The sequence below is a fragment of the Streptopelia decaocto genome (genome assembly GCF_964273445.1).
Source record: "Streptopelia decaocto genome assembly, chromosome: 1".
Lineage (NCBI taxonomy): Eukaryota > Metazoa > Chordata > Aves > Columbiformes > Columbidae > Streptopelia > Streptopelia decaocto.
In genome coordinates this window covers 3,255,878-3,276,891 of record NC_138663.1, presented here as the reverse complement: position 1 = coordinate 3,276,891, position 21,014 = coordinate 3,255,878, and the positions used below count along the sequence as shown (strand labels likewise).

The window sequence follows — 21,014 nt, the reverse complement described above, 5'->3', positions numbered from 1 at the left end:
GTCTCCCTTTATGCTTTATTCAGCATAAAATTTCCTCCTTTCATTTGTGGCACGTATCCAACCCATTCTGGAGTAGCAACCACTCGCTATAGATGAGGCCACTGAAAATATGTGACACAGCAAATTCTTCATCTTTGGCTTTCCACGTGAGCAGCTAAGGAAAACAGATGAGCAAGTACAGCCTCCTAAAACAGGGATGGCTGGACCATGTCAAGTTTTAGCCAGATCTCAAGTCCAACACACACACTATCACTAGTGGGAAGGAGTAGCGCTGACTGGCATTTGCTCTCCCAAACCTGAAGGAAAACTTCAGTTTACTGCAACCATTAGCAATATTTTTTATGGTGACATCTGTACTGGAGATTACAGGGAAAAAAAGGGCAGAGTAGAGGGGAAGGAGAACCTCTCTGACCTACTGACCACCCCCCTTCTAACCCACCCCAGGTACCATTGGCCTTCCTGGCCACAAGGGCCCAGTGCTGGCTCATGGTCATCCTGCTGTCCACCAGGACCCCCAAATCCTGTGATTCCTCATTTTACAGATGGTGCAGGAAGTCACCACAACAGGTTCTTTCAGTACAGAAGCACCTGCAAAACTCAACCCGCCTTACAAAAAAATACCTGAATAAACTTACTAATTAATTTCCTATTAATTTTCTCTTCCAGTGACTTTTGTCCCCATGAGGCAGAGGACAAGCCCAGCTGCTGCCAACACATACAAAGGCCAATGGGAAGTTATTCTTAGAGCCCTGGCCGGCTGTTGCTGCAGGATAACCAGCTCCAAATCATGCCTGACAGTCTCGAGATAGTGCTGAGCTAGACAGGACAGCTACAGCCTGGATCAGACACAGGCAAGAGTCAGAATTGTGCCAGTATGGGTAAAAAGATAATCACCTGCTCTGGTTGTTGTAACAGAAAGATTAAAAGAGAGCTGATGTTGTATACACACGCAGAGGCTGCATTTGCAAGGAGGCACACAAATCTATCCTGTACAGCATACAAATGTATTTATTTTTGCACAGAATTATGCAATTCCTGTACTCGTGGCGCAGGGCCGTGTGTGCATGCATAATTACACTGAGTATTAGCAGCAACACCTATAGCTCAGGTTGGCTGACAGGTTCTGTACTAAGACTCAGGTTTAAGGTCCTCATTACTTTGACAGACCTGAACTGCTCAGCGGCCAATTTCCTCAGCTCGGTGTCTGCCTCGGGCTAACATCGCCGGAGAAAGTTGCATTCAGAATAGTTTGGACAATTCTGAGAACTAAATTAGGAGAAAAGTTTTTGCAAGTTATTATTTTTTTCTGTATTCAACCTTGTTTATATTCTTCCCACTGTCATACTGAAAAGCTTTCTTGTTTTGGAGTAAAAATTGCGAAGGTCCTCCCCCACTGTAATTGGGGTCTTCTGGCCGTGCCTGAAAGTCTACGTAAATTTGACCAAATTACAGCATTTAATAATAAATACATTGCAAGCAAAAGTTTTGCCTTTTCCACTGGATCAAAGAGCGCTTGGGCCATCACCACAGGAGGAGTAAAACACGCTCAACGTCAGGGTTTTCCCCACGCTTATTTGCTGTGTCAGCTGGAGGCTCTTGTGGTGCTGCCGAGGAAAACTCTTCTGTGCTCCCTCATGGACTTAACGAAGCAGCTCAGCTTAATTAACCCGATCGGAAAGCAAAAGTGGAGGATGCTCTGACACAAGGAAGGGAAGGCTGGAAAGCAGAGGAGGGGAGAAAACTGGGCAGAGATAATTTAGGAAAAGGGATAGGAGCACAGACTGGGAAATGTGAGCAGACTGCTGCAGATTTGTAAGTTCTGTAACCATTGAAACATCCTCTCCTTATGAATGGGGCATTGATCCTGTGGCTCCTGCGTCTCCCGATTCCCCTAAGATGAGTTTTCTCCAGCTGCTGACAAATCTGGAGGTCAAATCATTTACACAGGGTTAAAGTTCTGGGGAGAAATTTCCATTTTTGCCTTGCTCAAGAGCTTAGAAAATGCATATGAAAATTAAAAAAGGCAACTGCAGAAAGGAAAAGAATTAAAAAAAAATGCAAGTAGTTGCTAAACTATTGCAAACTATTTCAGACATATCCAACATTTTCCCTAACCCTCCTGTGTACATTAAGAGGGTACAGGAGGTCCTCCTGAGCAAAGGCCACTACCATCCCATTCCAATTCCTTCTCAACACCAATATTTAATGTCAAGCCTGGACTAAGTCACTAAATTATGAAACTTAACAGAACTAGGAGCAGCAGCCCTTATTTACAGGCTATTGTTATATATGTTAAAGCCACATGAATCACATGGGAGGATGGGGTGGCACAGAGCCTGACGACATTTGAAGAAGGACAGGGAACTGCTGGAGAGAGTCCAGCGCAGGGCAACAAAGATGCTGAAGGGAGTGGAGCATCTCCCGTGTGAGGAAAGGCTGAGGGAGCTGGGGCTCTGGAGCTGGACAAGAGGAGACTGAGGGGTGACTCATTCATGTTTACAGATATATAAAGGGGGAGTGTCAGGAGGATGGAGCCAGGCTCTTCTCAGTGACAACCAATGATAGGACAAGAGGTAATGGGTGCAACTGGAACACAAAAGGTTCCACTTAAATTTGAGAAAAAACTTCTCAGTGAGGGTAACAGAACACTGGCCCAGGCTGCCCAGGGAGGTTGTGGAGTCTCCTTCTCTGCAGACATTCCAACCCGCCTGGACACCTTCCTGTGTAACCTCATCTGGGTGTTCCTGCTCCATGGGGGGATTGCACTGGATGAGCTTTCCAGGTCCCTTCCAACCCCTGACAGTCTGGGGTTCTGTGATTCTGTGACATGAGGCTGCTGTTATTTTGCCATCCCAGCGTAGCTCATATCAGCACGTCACACCTTGTCCTGAAGGGCCCTTCCAGCTCCCCCCAGTAAAAGAACACATTGCTGCTTGCAAGGGCAACCAGCAGCTCTAATCAATGTGTTCCTACTAAGAGCAGGTCCTCACTTCCAGATGTTTCAGTCTAGAAACACCCCAGGGAGACAGACATCCAGGGAGGTGAAGACTTGGCCAAGGTCACACAGAATCATAGAACAGTTTGGGTTAGAAGGGACCTTCAAGTCTCATCCAGAGCCACCCCGGCCATGAGCAGGGACATCTTCACCAGCTCAGGTTGCTCAGAGCCCCGTCCAGCCTGGCCTGGGATGTCTCCAGGGATGTCTCCACCACCTCTCTGGCCAACCTGGGCCAGGCTCTCACCACCCTCAGGGACAATAATTTCCTCCTCATATCTGTCCTGAATCTCCCTCCTTTAGTTTAAAACTCTTACCCCTTGTCCTACCACAACAGGCCCTGCTAAAAAGTCTGTCAATGTGGTTGAGACAACTACAGCCCGTGTGTTTAAACGCCAGCTCAGTGCCACAATGACAACTGTTCTGCAGAGCCACACATGCAGCAACAGAAGAACCTCCTTTATAGTGGATTTTCTCTATTATTACCTCCTTTGGTTCCACGTTTTAGGAAAATACACACACATCCTAGTGGCTCTGGAGTGGTAAATTCCCATCGGTCTTAAACCTATCCACTCCACCAGCACTTTTCCAGCATCAGCAGAATAGGTGCATTATACACTTGAGTGTCATCATTACAGCTACTTTAAATAGCTCAGTGGTCACCATGTTCAGCTGCCAGTCTGCACGGGTGCACCCAGGGCATCCTGAAATGATACAGCACAGAGTCCTGGCATCCAGCCTGCAGAACCCAGGGGAGGAAGGGAAGAGGTGGCTGCTGCTGCTGCTGCTGCTAAATCTCTCTGCAATTTATATGTGCTCTTCACCATACTGACAAACTTTGAGAGGAGACGCTGTCAGGCTGCCATCACTTTGTAGACAGCTCGCTGCTGCTGCAAAGCACACCTGCGAAATGCAAAATCCTTCCATAAATATCTTCCCTGGGCCAGACACCCAGACATGGGTGGAAGCTGCAGGTGTTCTACGCTTTTGCAGGGTCTAACCCTTAATTTGCACGAGCAATGCCTAGTCCTATCAATAAATCAACAAATCACTCTAGAGCAGTCACAAGGCAGGTGATGCAATTGTTTTAGCTATTTGCACAGCTTCATAATTGCAGATCCATCATCGCAAAGGATTAGCTGTGCTAGGGTAGGTGTTACAGAGAAGACCCAGTACCAGAAACATGCATATGAGCCGTTCAGCCTGCAAAAGATAGTTTATGGGTTTGCAATTACCAGCGGTTTCAGATCTGGGGTGTACTATCCAGAAGAAAGTTACTGGTTTGCTTAGAGCCAGCTGCAAGTGAAATCTCACCCCAAACTCTAATTCAATCCAGATCCAAACACCATCTGCTTTGTTCATCTCTGCTCACACAGTCTAAAGGCACCTGTGTCTGAGTCAAGGGGCAATTTTAACGTGGGGGCGTGGGAAGGTCATCTCTGTTCATAAAATCTGGCTCATTAGAAATTGAGACCTCACTAACACAGGCTGTAAGAGCTGAAGAAACACTGCAAAACAGATGCACAGGTGCTGAAAGAGAAAGACCCACAGAGGAGCGTTTTCCACGTGCCATCCGCCCCTCTGAGCTGCACGGCAGAGGACAAGCCTGCCCTCATTTTCCCATTGCCTCCACCTCTCCACTCATTCCTCTTTCCAAAGCAAGACTTGTTGACCTCTTCCCTCATCCCACAAGTTCCCACAGCTGCACTTTGAGTGCTGTACGACTCTCAAATACTGTAAAAAAGCATGCAAGCCTGCGCCTGTGCACCCCTGCGCTTTGGGGATGCAGTCACAACTGCTTCAACATGACACAGGAGCATCTCCACTGCTTGTGGAGAGCAGCGTATGTGCTCCAGCCCCCGAGGACCTCAGGTAAGGGACTGGAGCACACGGTGCCCTGCCCTGGCTCCTGCATGGCTGGGACACACAGCCTGGGGACAGCTGGGGACACCTGGGTGGCTGCAGATGGATGGCAACGACATGAGGCACCCACTCAGATGGGAGGTTGGGCTGAAATTTGCCCTCGCTTCAAAAGTTAGAGGCTGTATATCTTTTTTTGCTTTGACTAGAGGAAAAAGGTAGCAGGGAGAGGAAGGGAAATGAAATTTGGGTTGTTGGCCGTGGCAATTGGCTGAAGGCCATTGGTTTGAACTGGGTGCTGCTGAGCTTACTGGGACAGACCTGAGGAGCACGTCAAAGTGCCCCTTCTGAGCTTATTTAAGTTTTTTTACTTAGTAAACTAAAAGCATGGTGCTAAATAGAGACACAGACTTCTCCAAAAAGGCGGCAAGCCCATCTAGCAGCTCCCATTGCCAGACTGACCCTTGTTAGGTCAGGTCAGCAAACACACGCAGAAATCATACAACCATAGAATCATTTTGGTTGGAAGACACGACACCCTCAAGATAATCAAGTCCAGCCATTAACCCAACACTGGCACTAAACCATGTCCCTAAGAACCTCATCGATGTGTCTTTTAAACCCCTCCAGGGATGGTGACTCCACCACTTTCTCAGACAAACAATAGAACTTGTCATGAGAACTAAACCAAGCTACTCAAACTCCACGACTCAATACTGTGGGGCCCATCAAACTTCAAATTGCCCTCTGTTTCTGCAGTAAATAGGAAATCCCCATCAGCTGTCTGCAGAAGGGAGCCCACAGCTGTGGTCCTACCAGATGCCGGAGAGTTGGGGTAAAAATTGTAAGCAGCATACACAGGTGTAAAAATGCAATCACAGTCCTATGGGTTATTAATAACAAGATATTTCTCCTCTGCGGCCATCTGCATCCCATCCACCCCCACAAATCCGGCACTTTCCTCTCCCAGCTACAACACTCTCTCTCTCATTCAGTGCAGATAATTCCCTTTTTTTCCATTGCTTTCAAATCATACACGAAGGTAACACTCGACAGGCAGTTTCTCTGGTACAGTCCATGCAGAGTAACATTGTGCCAAGCACCATGAACTCAGAACAGAGGGTTTTCTACCAGGATGCCAGAAATAATACAAATAAACTCTTCTTCTCTCCCTGGCTTTATATCTACAGCTCCCACACATCACTACCAGCGGGGCTTTAAAACTAAAACAGACTGGGCCTACGTGACTTGAATTTATTCTGGAAATTTATCTCTTCTTGCTGAAAGCTCTGTGTTTGCTTGATCTTCCTGCCTTCCAAGTCCTACAAGTGCCACATGTTGCACAGCTGGATCCCTGACAGAGGAAGAAAATAGGAGGGGAGAGAGAACAGATTATATATATATATATATATATATATATATATATGTATGTATATATATATATATGAATGCAATGGCCAAAGTTTTCAAAAGTCGCCTGTGAACTTCAGCAAAGTAGCTTCAGATATCTCCAAGGGACCTCTGTGCAGGAAACACAGAGCTCTTGAGCTTCCAAAAATCTGCTCTCCATGGGCAGAAGAGGATGGAAAAGGAAACGGGGAGCTCCTGAGGACTCGCTGCTCTGAAGATGCTCAAGACCAGCTCTTGCGGGAAAGGATTTGCAGAACAAAAGCTGTATCGGGGAAGGCTGGTTACAAGACAGACAGGAGGAAGAAGGATAGAGCTGTGTGGCAGCAAAGAAAATGCTGGCTACTTTTAATTCTCAAACTTGCTGGGGTGTGACTACTAAAATAATAATGTGCTTGTCCAGCACCAGGAGAATTTGTTCACTCTCAGCAGCTGTAACAGGGGAATATCACCAGGCTCCAGCACAGCTAATGGTCCAACATAGACATAGGCAGCAACATCCAGCCTGCCAAGCCAACTGTAAAGTAAGAAAAGCTAAGGGGAACAAAGCCATATTGAAAAGGATTTAAAAATATATATAACACCAAAGGAGAAAATGAAGAAAATGCTATTTCCTGTGAAATGAAGTATTGCACTCTGTAACACGATGTGGGGGGAAATCAAAAACAAAGCAAACTAGAGATTCAGTTCATAAATACAGGAGAAGGTCAGCTTCCTACTCACCAATAACTCAGTCCAGTGGGAATTGAGCGTGGTATTTGATACAGGGCAGATATTTGATTCCTTCCTCTATGTGGGAAGGTTGACACACGCATTCTCCATCCCTCCGTCCACCTTCCCCACCACGTAACAGCATCACCAGGGGCTGGTTTAGGTCCCTTCTGGCCACCGCCCCTGCTTCAGCAGCAACATAAACCAGTTTAAAATCCTCTCCCTCTTAACACTGAGCTGAGGAAGGGATGATTTTTTTTTCCATGTTGGAGAACAGGCAGTTGCTGGAAAAGCCTCTACCTCAGCCCAGCAACAACAAGACCTTGGAAGAGGCTAATTACGGGTGATGAAGTAAGTCACCCACTGGCAGAGAGCAGTGAAGAAGAGACAGGCGAGCACAAACCTGCACTTGGAGACCTTTTCGCTTATTATAAAATAAAGCTGTTTCTGCTGTCTGCATTACCGGTGAAGGAGAAAGAACAAGCACCAAGTGAAACTGCTGCATGGAAAGGGCCGTGGTTTTCTCTTCCAGCTCACTATTGCAAGTCAAAGAAGCACAATCTTCAAACATCACGCTGTAATTTTTGCGTATCTTTGTGCACGTATGGAGAAGCCTCAAAAAAATCCTATACACACATACATACATATCCAGAATGAAGGGAGGCAGGGCAGGAAAGCAGCCTGCATGGCCACATAGGCTGCTGCTGGGGGCCAAATCATAGAATCATAGAATCATTTTGGTGGGAAGAGACCATCAAGATCGAGTCCAACCATTAACCCAACCCTGGCACTAAACCATGTCCCTGAGAACCTCATCTATGAATCTTTTCAACATCTCCAGGGATAGTGACTCCACCAGTTCCCTGGTCAGCCTGTCTGAATGCCTGACAATCCTTTCTGGGAATAAATTTTTGTAATATCCAATCTGAACTCCCCTAGTGTAACTTCAGGCCATTTCCTCTCTTCCTATCACTTGCTACTTGGGAGAAGAGACCAACACCCTCCATATTCCAAGCTCCTTTCAGGCAGTTCAGAGATCAGAAGGTCTCCCTTCAGCTCCTGTTCTCCAGCTGAACGCCCCAGGTCCCTCAGCTGCTCCCATCGCACTTGTGCTCCAGCACCTTCACCCGTTTTGTGGCTCAACACACCCTGTACATCGACCAGTGGGACACATGGAGATGTCTGCATGAGGATGAGTCTGTGCACAACGAAGGGCTGAGAAAACAGATCGTCACCAAGTCACAATCTGCTTGGGATGTCCTTCAGGCTCATGGCACCTTGTGCTGCACCACTTGGGTGCTCAAGGTCAGGCTCCAGAAGAACCACTCAGAGGGGTGAGGAGTGATGCACAACCTTCATCACTACCCCTGACAGCCCCCGAGTGACCCCCCGTTGCAATCATCAACACCTGGACCAGCACCGCCCGAAAAGCATTAAAGCAACCAAGCTCACAAGAAGCCACATTCCCAGAAAAAAAAAGGTTTTTCCAAGAATGCACCATTTATTCCCAGTTCTGCAGTGGTGTAAAACATCAAACTTTTTCCTCCATTCCGTCTCCTCCCTACAAACTAGAACAATCCTGCTCCCACCACCTCTCAATCAAGGGATGTTGGAGGAAATAGAACTGAGTTTGTTCTAAATCCCTCCTAACTCTGGCTGTGCAGCAAGGCTGCTCTTCTCCTGAAATCTCACCCTGGACCTGCAAGACCTTTCCTGAACTGTGGACAAAATTGGGAACAAGCTCCGAAAAGTGCAGAGTGAATAGATAGGCATTTTCTAACCATGGGGATTTTGCATCCATGTGTGGAAATGTGTATATTAATGTGCATTTGTATGTATACGTGTAAAATATTAAATATGTATATATGGATGCATGCATGCAGTTGTATTTAAGGAAACTACAGAAGAATGACAGAGCTGGGCACGTGCTGGCAGTATGATGCAACCCAAATCTTTCTTATGCTGTAGGACAATCAAGACTTTTTCTCTGAAATGAACGCAAAAAAGGGGCCAAAACAGCTGGAAAAAAAGGGTGATGCATATGAGAAACTGCCTCTTCTCTGGCTCATGCATAACAGAGGGTGTGTGTGTGTTTGTGAGCTGCAGATGAGTCAAAGTCTGAGGGCTGCCTTGTGTCAGGCATTGACTGTGCCAATGACAGCAGTTCCCGACAACCTTTAATAACAGCAATTTTAGACCCTGGAGCAGTAGGGGGGCAGGTGAGGGGGAAGACGAGTGCTTCTCCTGCAGGCTGGTGCACAAACCATCCTGCATCCTTGCCAAAATGAGTTCAATGCACCCGCTGGCGGCTCCATAATTGCAGCCCACGTTGTGACGTGTTATTCTAAGAGGTAACAGAGGGTGCAGCCGGGAGAACAACTTTACATACACGGGAGTAAAGGGGGGGTTCCATCACCAGGTAGACACTGGGGACATGCTGGGGTTAGGAAGGGGTGGACCAGGTGGCGGTTTGGGGGGACTCATCCCTACCACACTTCCCAGTACGGCACAAGGTACCTCTGTGGGGTCGCGCTGTGAACATCTGGATTTATACTGGGAAGCAACCAGGAGACAAGGAGTTATCACTATTTCCATGCAGAACAGCTTAAACAGAGACAAATATGTGCAGAGCAGGAGGTTACAACAAGAAGACACAAACCCCACTGTTCTCCTGCACCTTGGCTCCCCAGTGTGAAGGTGGGAAATAAGCCCCTACCAGGTCTCATGGATGCTGGAAAGCTCAGACTTGTGAAGATGCTAAAAATCTTCAGCTTTGGGAAGAGCTTCAGAGCACATCATGTTCTGATAATTTACTTCTCCAAGGTAAGGAGAGGCTTACTTCACACACCACCTCCTGGAAAGGCGGAAAAATCAGACGTGTCAAATAAGTAGGAAATGAAAATTGACTTGATAGCTCCTTCCCCTTCCTAATGGGTAATACTCATGTAATTATGCCTGCTTGCCTTTTCTTTTTTCTGCTTTCTTTAAGACATTATGCGGAGAGAAATTTGTCCTAAAAGTTGTTACTTTCATTCGGAGGCATCCCGTTGAGCTGTTTGCCATGCTAAGACAGGCAAGAGCAGCGACTCCGTTATAAGGGAGGGAAAAAAAAGCTCCTGAATGGCTCTGATAGGTGTTGGTTTTAGCATCCGGATCCTGCTGCATGTGGTTTGTCTCTCTCCCCTCCCTTCTCCATCAGTCAGAGGGATGCAGCTCCAAGGATATCCCACATCTCCTGCTCTCTGTGGACCAAGGCAAGAAGCCCCTGGCCTCTTGGAGCCATCCAGGCAGAGAAAGCCAGAGGTTACAAAGATGCTCTGAGTCCAGCAGCCAAAATGACTCTGTTCCCAGTGGGAATTTGGGCAGAAACCTGGGACTTCAAGGTCTCACGGCTGGTGGGATCCGAGGGGACATCTCACACCGGTGCCAAGTCCATGCCACCCCTTGGGTGACTTCTCTCCAAATGAGTGTGACAACCCAGTACCCAAGCAGCTGGCTGCAGCTTGGGGTGGAGAAAAAGGGGTGCACAGAAGCCAAACATGATCCCTCCAGGCCCACAGCAACATGAGTGACCCTACCAAAACGTAGCAAGCTTTCATTTGCCACAGCCAGCTTCTCTCCTTTGGGGAAGGTCCCATTTAGTGCTTCATTGCAGGAGAAGCAGGACATGCAGGAGCATCTCCCAACCATCGATACCACAGAGACGGGCTGGATGCGACCCCACGCTAACGACTGAACACTGCACCTGTGGGGTGGATTGCAGGGGTTTCTGGCAGAGCAAGGGGTGAGAATTCAGCCCTCCAGACCCCCACAGTGGACCCCCCCATCTTCCCCTGCACCTCCAACCTACAATTCCCAGGAAGGTCGCCCCCAGCCTTGCTCTTGCACCCCGGGTGTGTTTTTTTCTCTTCTCCACAGGGAGCACAGCTTCCAAGAAGGCAAACACAAAGCCCAAAGGGATTGACTTCAAGCAAAGAAACAGGCTCTGCAGAGGAAGGTGTTTTATTCCTGCTCGAGGGGGAGCTTTAAAGAGCCTCCTTTTGTTTCCTCAAAGGCTGGGAAAGATGTTTCCCAGTCTCAGCCTGGCAGGCTGGGGAAGGTGGAGACCAGGGGGAATTCAGGGAACGTCAAGGGCCGCACTCAGCAAGCAACAGCAGAGATTTCCCCACGCCTGAGTCCCTCCACACTCAGCATCCTGCATTGGTCCAGCCATTGCTGCATCCCTCCCACCCCACAGGTGCTCATCCCCCCAGGGGAACATCTGCAGCAGCTGCATGAAGAGCCCAGTCCTGCACCTGCAGCAACCGTGCAAGGGAGGCTGAGCATCCCCCCTGCAGCTACACCCACCATCCCTGAAACTTCACCTCTGAGTTGTTAATTCTGCATTAAAAAAGCTGTGTGGTTGCTTTTTTTGTTTTTCTTTCCCACCAGACATTAACCAGGGGATCCTTTAGAGACGGGAGGGGAAGAGGGATGAACAGCACAGCTAATCCCTGTTGCAAGCAAAGCCGAGCCCTGCACCTCAAGGCTACATCGCACCTGTCCCAGGCAGAGAGGGAAAGCAGCTCCGCTCCTCCCAGTGCCTCCAGACACCCCTCCCAGTGCCTTCAGACACCCCTCCTGGCCCCACTGAGCCCTCCCTTACCACAGGGGCTGCAGCATCCTCAGGGCTGATGGGGTCTGAAGGGCAGCAGGATGGAGTTTTCCTTGCAGAGCCACCTCTGCAGTGCTGCCAGCTTTGGGGGGGGAAGCCGTGACCCTGGTGCCTGCAGGCAGGGGACCCAGGTGTTGCATCCCTGCTGTACCTCCCAGCTGTGCATTCCCAAAACCCATGGGAGTGTCCAGAGAGTTGTATACGTGGGGCTCCTTGCAGGACTCCCTACAGCAACCCAGCCAGAGCATTGCTCAGCACCCAGCTTATACCAGGGTCAGTTTTGGGCCCCTCACGCCAAGAAAGGCCTTGAGGTGCTGGAGCGAGTGGAGAGAAGGGAACGGAGCTGGTGAGGGGCTGGAGCACAAGTGTGATGGGAGCAGCTGAGGGACCTGGGGAGTTCAGCTGGAGAACAGGAGCTGAGGGGAGACCTTCTGATCTCTGAACTGCCTGAAAGGAGCTTGGAGCCAGGGGGGGTCGGGCTCTGCTCCACAGGAACAAGCGCCCTGAGCAGAGGAAATGGCCTCAAGTTGCACCAGAGGTGGTTTAAATTGGATATTAGAAGAAATTTCTTCCCAGAAAGGAATGTCGGGCATTGGAACAGGCTGCCCAGGGCAGTGCTGGAGTCACCATCCCTGGAGGGGTTTGAAAGATGTACAGATGAGATTATTAGGGACATGGTTTAGTGCCAGAGTTAGGTTAATGGTTGGACTTGGCGATCTTGAGGGTCTCTTCCAACCAAAATGATTCTATAATTCTATAAAAAATAGCTGCTCCTACCCCTGGCACCCACTCCTGGGGGCAAGAGGAGCCCCCAAGACAGGCTTTATGCCACCCACAGCAGATGGAAAGGGATTGTTGGGAAAGGCAGAGCGGTATCCTCAGCACCGCTTGTTCTGCTCGGCATCTTCTGTGCTGTAGCCAGCCCTGGGGGTCTCCCCAGACCCCCTGTCCAGGTCCTGAGCTCCAGGGGAGCTCAGGCTGAGCAGGAGCCCAGGACTGGAGCATCCGAGGAGCTTCCCTGACTCCCAGCACGGAGGGATGGGTTTGCAGAGAGGGGGGGACCTGAGCAAACAACAAGGAGCAGCGCATGCAAAGAGATAAGAGAAGGTATTTACCAGGCAATCACTACAAGGTCCTGTGAATATAGTATTTGTGATGGATGAATAGACATATTATTACAGAACTTAATGCAAACCCTTTGCACCGAATGGTGACATGCGATTACTAGTTTGGAAATAACTAAGCTCATTATAATGAAACGCTTCGCTCAAAATCCCCCTCCAAAAGGATGGATCTGACGAAGGAAGGAACCTGTGACGGAAACATACTGGGGGGATTTGTTTAACCAGATCAGCCCGCTGGGCCAGCACAGCATGGTCTCCTGCCTCCAGCATGGCTAAAGCCCAGCTCAGTGGGAAGGAAAACCCACCAGCCTGTGTGGACGGGGTGGGCAGTACCCCACACCCAGCATCGGGCTCTTCCTGGCACGACCCCGCGTTTAAGAGATGAAAAGAAGCACCTTTCAATAATAAATAATAATGCTAACTATGTGTTTCTATAGCAACTCATCACCATAGCAGCTAAAGCGCAGGAGGAAAACTCAGAGCTGATCCTGCCGTCTTCAGGGTGAGGAGGCAACTGCCCTCCAGGAGGTGGCTTCGGTGGTGGCAGAGCTGGGACTTAAATCAACAAGTCACCTTCCAGGTTGTCCCCAAACACTGCCCACCGCAGGGGAGGTGTCTGTGGGGGTGGCTGGATGATCTGAAGAGATGAAACCTGGGGTCTGAGGGGTGATGGGGACATGCAGCCCCAAACCAGGCATCAATGTCATCGTGACTCTCCAAAAGAGCCCTGGGGCTCTAGGGCGGCTGGAAGGAAAGGACACTCTGGCAGGGGACAACCCACCCCATCCAGCCCAGAGGACACCACAAAGGGGAGAATACAAAGGGTGACACACAACCAAAAAGAAGAAATATCTAAAATTAGCTGCGCAAATACCACACCCCCCCCCAACACATACGCATCTCACAGTAACACCTTCAAAACCTCCACATGGCTCCAGAAATCCTCCAGAAATTTGCACCAAAACCCTGATAAATAAAAGGGTTTTCTCAGAACAGCCCAGAAGCTCGCTTTGTTTAAGCTAGCAAGTCAAGCAGATACACCCATCCTAATTTGGGTGTGAAGTTTTTCCCCTAAATTACCCATTAAAATCCAAGCAAAAGCCTTTGATCATCTCCACAACTGGCACGATTATATTCCTCACTCAGCTCCTCTCTCTGCTCCCTGTTGTGTTGGTGGTGACAGAGCCTTTTCCCCCAAAGCAGAACAACCTCCTGCCCCTCATCACCTCTGAGAGCTGGTGACACCACCGTGGGTTGGGACAGTGGCCATTAGTGACCATCAGCCACGTATATGATGCTATTCCTCAGGCTGGTGTGTTCCCAACCAGAACCTCCCTGGTTTTATCATCTCACTTACGAAAAGTGAAGTCATTTCTAAAGATCATTAGAGCAAAATGACTATTAGATGATGGCTAAAGGGACAGTCACTTCTACAAGACCACCCTCATTAGTAGATGAGGAAACAAGAAGCCAAGGGACTTGCTCAGGCCCATGGGGCAATTCTCCAGAAAATCAAAATCTCCCTTTGGCAGCCCACAATAAGTTTCCCTAAAGTAAAATAAAGCTGTGTTGCACACCAAGCACTTGCTATTCCATCAATAGGCAATTGTAACAGGATACACCTCCTTAGTCTCTAAATGAGTTTTCTTTCCAGCACTACATTATAGACAAATCCTCAGTCACAAAAAAACATAAATAAATCCCTTTTCAGAATCAAATATGCTCTAACTAAGTCAAACAGGGCCACAGCAAATCTGCAAAGCTCTTCCTAACTTCCCAGCACAACCATCTACCCTTTCGGGAGGGGAGAAAAAAAGGCAAAAAGGAAAGAAAGAACATTTAACAGAAGAAATGAAGTGGCAATTTCCCAGTTCAGCTGGGGATCAATACATGGGCTCCTCGCGGTTTCTGTTTCAAAGGGGTTGAGCTCTCGCCACCGAAGCCCAGACTGACACAACGCCAGTGCTTGACTTATGAGTACTTCATCTCGGCAAGATATTTTTAATTTAAATCTTGCTGCAGTTGAGTACGAAGCCATCCGGGCTTTGATTTACTGCTAATTCGTCTCTCCGACTCCTATAACTCTAAACTCGAGTCACCAAACAGTTTAACGCCGAGACACTCAGCAGCGAGACTCTTCGTGAATCAGCATCGGGGGGCTGCTGGTGGCAAGTGCATGTTCCTCACTTCAGAAAAAACAACAAGTATATAAATATTAACCATCTACATGCTGTCCTCAAGTCCAGCATCACCTCACAATTTCAAAGGAAAACAACACTGGGATTAAACAACCCTCCACCACCCTCACCTTTCCTCCTCCATGTAGCGTTTTATGCTCGAGGAGAAAAAACATGCAGGTCAGGGTGGCTCATTTTGCAAATACTTACATGCATTTGGTGCAATGTTGGCTGCAGAGGTTCACCAAGCGTCAAGATTTATTCCTCTGGCCCTTGCACGAGCTCCGAGGAGGGAGAAGTGTGTGAGTATATATCATGCAAATGCCTGTAATGGAAAGCTATCCCATATTATCTGCATCAGAGCCACACATTTGTCCTGTCAGAAGGACAAGGGAAATTCAAGTGCCATTCAGGTCCCATAAATTTATTGCCAATGGCTTGGTGGGAAAGCCCTGGCAGAACACTCCTGTATGGATAATATAGCTGGAAGGAAACTTGAAGATCAGGCATGAAAGGTGAGAGAGATGGTGATGCAAGGTCTCCCTTCTGGGTCACCAGTACAAATGCAGCCATGCTCAGGAGCAGTTTTTTATTTATTCCTATGCAAGAGAAACCTGTGAATCTCAGCCTCTTCACTTTTGGGTCTGGATTTCTGTTTCATGGCATGCAGTGTTTAAAAAGCACTGGGAAGCCTTCTCAGTAGCAAAGCCTGGAGTAAAAGCAAGGCTCAGAGTCTGCAAATGATCTCTTTTTTTTCCGGTGACCCCCCCCCCCCGCACTATAAGGTCAAAGCCACCTGCTGATAGGCAGCATAGTGGGGATGGAGGTTTCAACCCAATCACTGCTCCCACTCAGATCTTCAGGCTCTCCTCTATCCCTGAGAACTTGGTATCTTCTACAAACATGAGTATTTGAGGTAGAAACAGCTCAGAACATTATATTCCAGCAAAGAGTTGGCTTCCTCCATGGCTCCAGGAATCACACCTGAAGAGCGCGTGTCCCCAGGAAAGGTTCACCTTAAATCGAGCGCTGAGCTGCACGGATTAGAGGTGTCTAAAATGAAATGACCATCGGGTTTCCGAACAAGAGAGTGCCCGTTCAAAGCCTTCAGAGCATCTCTAAGGTTTTATTTTGCAAAGAGAAGGGTCCCAGGATGGATGCCACGCTACCCTGGCTCCCATTGCAGGGGATGCAGGGACCTCTGACCTGGGTGGATGCTCAGCACCTTAGGAGATGCACCCAAGCAAGGATGAGGCAAACTTAGCAGAGCAAACACAGGAGTGAAGAACAAAGAAATCCAAACACTTTCAGTGAGATAAGTAAAGAAAAAAAAACCAATGCCAATTCCAGAAAATCGCCACACAAACTGTCAGTATCACAACACACTTAATTTTTGCAATGGTCTCTTCAGCCCCTAAGGTGATTAAAAGCATCTTGTAGCCAATTTTAAAGACATAGGGACTGTGGTTCATGAAAGCACAGCTGCCCCCTGGCCAATGTACTAACCTAAGATGATATTTTCATATTTTAAAGCACCCATCTGTCATTTTAACTGGAAAAAAATTCAATCTTGAGAGGGTCCTGTCCTGACCAAGTGCTGTTCTTGGCTGTTGAAGCACAGGCTCAAGGGCAGGGGACCGCTCACTGCTCTCACCTCCAAGTGCCACTTGGGGTTCAATTTGTATTTCATGGACGCGAGTGAGGTTTCCCATCAATAAATGCAGACTGAGCCTTTTGCCTCTCCGTGCCTCAGTTTCCCAAGCTGCACCAAATGAATGAGAATACTTTATCACTGTTTTAAAACACTTCAGAGTCTTTTTTTTTTTTTGTTGTGTTCTTTTTCCTTGGTGCAGGCTCCTTGAGAGCTCAAACATAAGGGATACAAAGTGCTTTTCACCCAAAGACAGTCCTGCAGGGAAGCACGCTCATCACTGATATCCCACAGTAAGTCAATGGGTTGCCCAGACTCTCTGCACAGACGGGAAGTCTCGTTGCCTTGGGCGCCTGGAGCGATCGGTGTCCATTAACTGAGTCTTCCAAGCGAGAAAGAAGGAGTAAGAAAGAGCCCTCTGAAGCTTTTCGACACACTGGTGGGGATCAGAAAGGGCTTTTTATTTGAGCATGAAGCGGTTTGAGGGCTTTGCTATGGGAAATAGTCATAATCCAAACTGCACCTCTAGCTGGGGAGGGGGATTCATGGGCAGGACATGAGACTTTCGAGTCCCAGCACTGCGGCTGCAAAGGGGTAAGGTTGGGTCTCAGCCTCAGAGATGTGGGACCTCACTTTAAGGGAGTATTGTGAATAATAAATCAAGAAAAGCCAAGCGACTCCCAGGACAACACGCCATTCTGCTTGAAAACACCTGTAGGCAACGCCAAGCCACAAACTTTGACACCGCTAACTCCAAAACTCAGAAGCTCTACCTCTAACACCCTCCCCATATAGGATCCTAACGCAAAGCACGAGCCCACCATCATTCTCAGATTTTTAGGAAGCTTTTCAGAGTTCCTTTCCAAATAATGAATTAATTCCCACACCGTATTAACCCTCAGCGCACCCAAGTATCGTAAGACCTTGCAAGGCTTTTCACCCTGGGGCGTGCGGGCGCGCAAATCAAACCCCAGCACTCCGGGAAGGTGGGAGGTTTTATTGCAACCTCGCAACATCGAGGAAATTGGGAGGCAGAGACAAAGCAATTCAGTAAAAGGAAAATGTTGCAACACAAAAGAGGTTCCAGCATCACTCCTCCCCTTCCCCATCCTGCAAAAACAGAGGATTCAACGTAAAACTGACTCCGGCAACCCACTGCCCCCCAGGATCTGGCTGCCAAAGAGGGTTTCTGCCTCCTCGGTGGCGGATTTCAGCCGCTGTCACGCTGGTGCTGAGCCTTTTGCTTTGCCACATCTCCAGGCTGTCTAGCGCCAAGCTCCGCTGTGGGGGCAGAGAAGGGATGCTGGCAGGTGAATGCACAAGGAAAGGCTCGAATATTTCCTCTCTCCCTGTGGAGAAGTTCAGCATCTCTCTTAGGATTTGCAACAGCGCTCATCCCTCCGCTAGCCAGGTGCCGGATTGCAGGCTGAACACATTTAACATCAGCCTTCAGCGCCTACAAGGCAGTTACGATCATCAAGCAAAAAGCTTCCCAACAGCACCGTGATTGATCATCAGTCTGTATTTTAAAACACCCGTCTTGGACATAAACAACACTTAGACCATGCGGCTGTCATTTATTTTGCATCTTATTGATATCGCCGAGCACCGCATATTTAGGATGGGACAGAAAGGAAAAAGCCTCGGACTGGTGCTTTAGGAAAGGAAGACACCCCCATGGAGGATGGGTTTGGGTAGAGGAGGGAAGAAAATCCCACGTTTTCGTGATGGGGCTGGGGTTGCATATTTAAACCTGGCTGCACACAGAAAGCAGACGCACATCTGTTGCACTGCTTGAAGCCCGGCTCTGGTGAAGGGTCCCACACACAAACAGACAAACACACACTACCCGAGGCAATTAAACCACAAGCAAAATGCTGCTTTCGTCCCCAAGACCTTAAGACAGTGGCTTAGCCAGGGGGAGGAAGCACCTAATCTCACACTGGGAGGCACACGCTGTAATTAAAATCACAGAGACGGCGAAGGCAAAGCAACCCCATGCTCCACTGGTCCTACCCGCTCTCAGATTTAACCGGCTTCTATAAACAAGACCCGGGTGTAACAGAGGACAGATAAAGAAAATAAGTTAGCACGCTTTACGCCTTCCAAAATATTTGTGCAAGGCTGGTGCACGCTCAAGATAAGTCCCTAGAAGGCTGCGAGTGGTTGCATCGGCTGTAAAAATCCCCTGACACCGTCATTGTTCCCCTGGAATATGAGCATCCCCCAGCATTCCGGGGATCCATGTCCAAACCTCCCCTCTCTGCACTGCTCACCCCCGCGACCTGGGAAGCTTCAAACCCTTTTTGCTATCCCCAAAACCTCGCATCCCGGTGACGGAGGGAAGCCATGAAAAATCAGGTGCGTTTCCAGCAAGCGCTCTGGCGCGGCTGCTCGGCAGCAGGGCTGGAAAGCAAAGCGGAGCAGACGCGGGATGGAAGTTTTGTGGAAGAGGAGCCCCGCCACACGCTTTCCACCTGGTACCTTCCATGAAGGCGAGTCCTGCAGGTCTTACACCCCGATCCAGCGCTGCAAATGCTTCATCCCTTCCCAGTACAGGGAGCAGATGGGGCCCCAGGAGGAGTGTTTCCCCTGGGCTGGGTATGCAGCAGCCACACGCAGCCGCTACAAACCCAAGCAACACTTAGCCCTGCTGGGGCTGAGCAAGTGGGTTTGTTTATCTGGGAGGAACTCATCTGCTGCCGGAGTATTATATTTCCACCAAAACCATGTGCGGCTCGGTGTTTAGATCACTTCTCCCTGTCTACATAATTTAAGGGCATATGTCTGATAAATGAAGAGCATCAATACTCAGGTTTCGGTTGCAGCGCACACATGCACGGAAGGAGGGAGGTTGATCAGAGCTGACTCTGCAGCCAGGATTTGGGCAGTCAAACTCTCCAGCACCTTGCAGGAAAGGGAAAGACAGGGAGGTTTCCCCTTCCCTCCTAGGTGTTCCCCGCCCGGGGTGGCCCCTGTCCCCATCCATCGGTCACCCGGGAGGCACTGAGGCTCCCCGGGAAAAAGGCTCTACCTCCAACCCCATCCAGCTGCAACCTCATGCGAAGCAGGAAAAGTTTGCAAATGCCTCCAGCCCCTCACCCGGGGAAGGGTCTGGGGCAACGGGAGCGGGGGGGAAATACCCCCCGAGGGGAGGAAAATCCGCAGCCGGGGATGGCAGGGGGTGGTTAAGAACAGGCTGCGACGCTGGAGTCGCCACCTCCGGGGAGAAAAGTTGAGCCTTGTGCATGGGGAAAAAGCCACCGAGGACCCAGGGCGGGGGGGTGGACACCGGGCACCGCGTCCCCTCGGCGCTGGGCATGTGGAGGAGGGGAGGGAATGCCGGAGGTCCCCGCTGCGAACCCCCCCAGCATCCTCCCAAGGCAGCCCGGGAGGGGCGGAGGGGCCGTGCCCGGCCACCCTCGGCTCAGCCCGCTGCCCGCGGGGGTCCTTGCCCGCCAGCCCCGACCCCCTCCCACCACCCGGGGTGGGGAGAAGCGGCGGGGGGGGGCACCTCTCATGGTGTGTGTGTGTGTGTCCCCCTCCTCTCCACTCCTGCCAGGTGTGCAGGGCAGGTACCGCTGCAGCCCCGCCGGCCCTCCCGGGACATCCTCCGGGGCATCCTCCGGGGCATCCTCCCGCCAGCCCCCGCTGCCCGGGCGGGGCGGGGGGGGATCCTTACCTGGGAAGGCTCCTCGCTTGCTTTGGGTGGGTTTTGGTATATATGTATATATAGTATTTTTCTCCTCTCCTTTCCCCCTACTTCAGTCTTCAGAGCAGGCGCCGCATTGACACTGCAGATGGTCTGTGTGTGTGTGTGTGTGCGTGTGTGTGTGTCTCTCTCTCCAATCCCAAATACTCCACGGAGGCGGAACACGGAGCCCCTCTCTCTGCACTGGGCAAACCGTGTCTGGCTCGCCCAGAGCGGCGGGGGGGGGGAAAGCGGGGGGGGGGGGCGAAGGGGGGGGAAACGCAGCTCCAGTTTTCACTCCCCCCCCCAATCACCCTTTCCCTCCCTCTCCCAGCCCTTCCCCCCCCCCCGCCTCTAAATCAGAAAGAGGGGGGGAAGATACAGGCAGGCGAGCTGGCAGGCGGGGTGCAGGCAGGGGATGCTCTACGGGGCCATGCCCGGTTCCGCGCACGGTTCCGCGCCCGGTTCCGCGGCCGCTGCGCTGCTGCCCGCCCGCCGGGGAGGGCTCGCACTGCGGCTGTCTCGCCAGCCCTTCCTCCCCAGCCCTTCCTCTCTCCAATGGTGGCTGAGGAGCGGGGCTTCGACACCCAGGCTCTTTTGCAAATACACACACAGACACACACACCCCCCTCTTTCCAAAAAATAATAACAAAAAAAAAAAGCGAAAAAGCCGGAGAGGTGTGGAAGTGCGGTAGCAACGCGAGCACAGCACGGCAGGGAGGGACAATACTACTAATAATAATA

At 50.0% G+C, this 21,014-nt stretch overlaps 1 protein-coding gene across 3 annotated transcripts in view; it reads right to left on the bottom strand.

The window, feature by feature from the left end:
- The window catches only part of PLXNA4 (plexin A4), a 493,956-nt gene extending 473,488 nt beyond the window's left edge, over positions 1-20,468 (bottom strand). For 2 of the 3 annotated variants that reach the window (XM_082068193.1, XM_082068192.1), the window contains exon 1: positions 20,262-20,468. The gene's annotated coding sequence lies outside the window, so the exon portion shown is untranslated. Of the gene's footprint in view, positions 1-19,063; positions 19,126-20,261 lie in introns of those variants that run through there. The other variant, XM_082068191.1, reaches the window with a different exon arrangement.
- Positions 20,469-21,014: the final 546 nt, after the last annotated feature.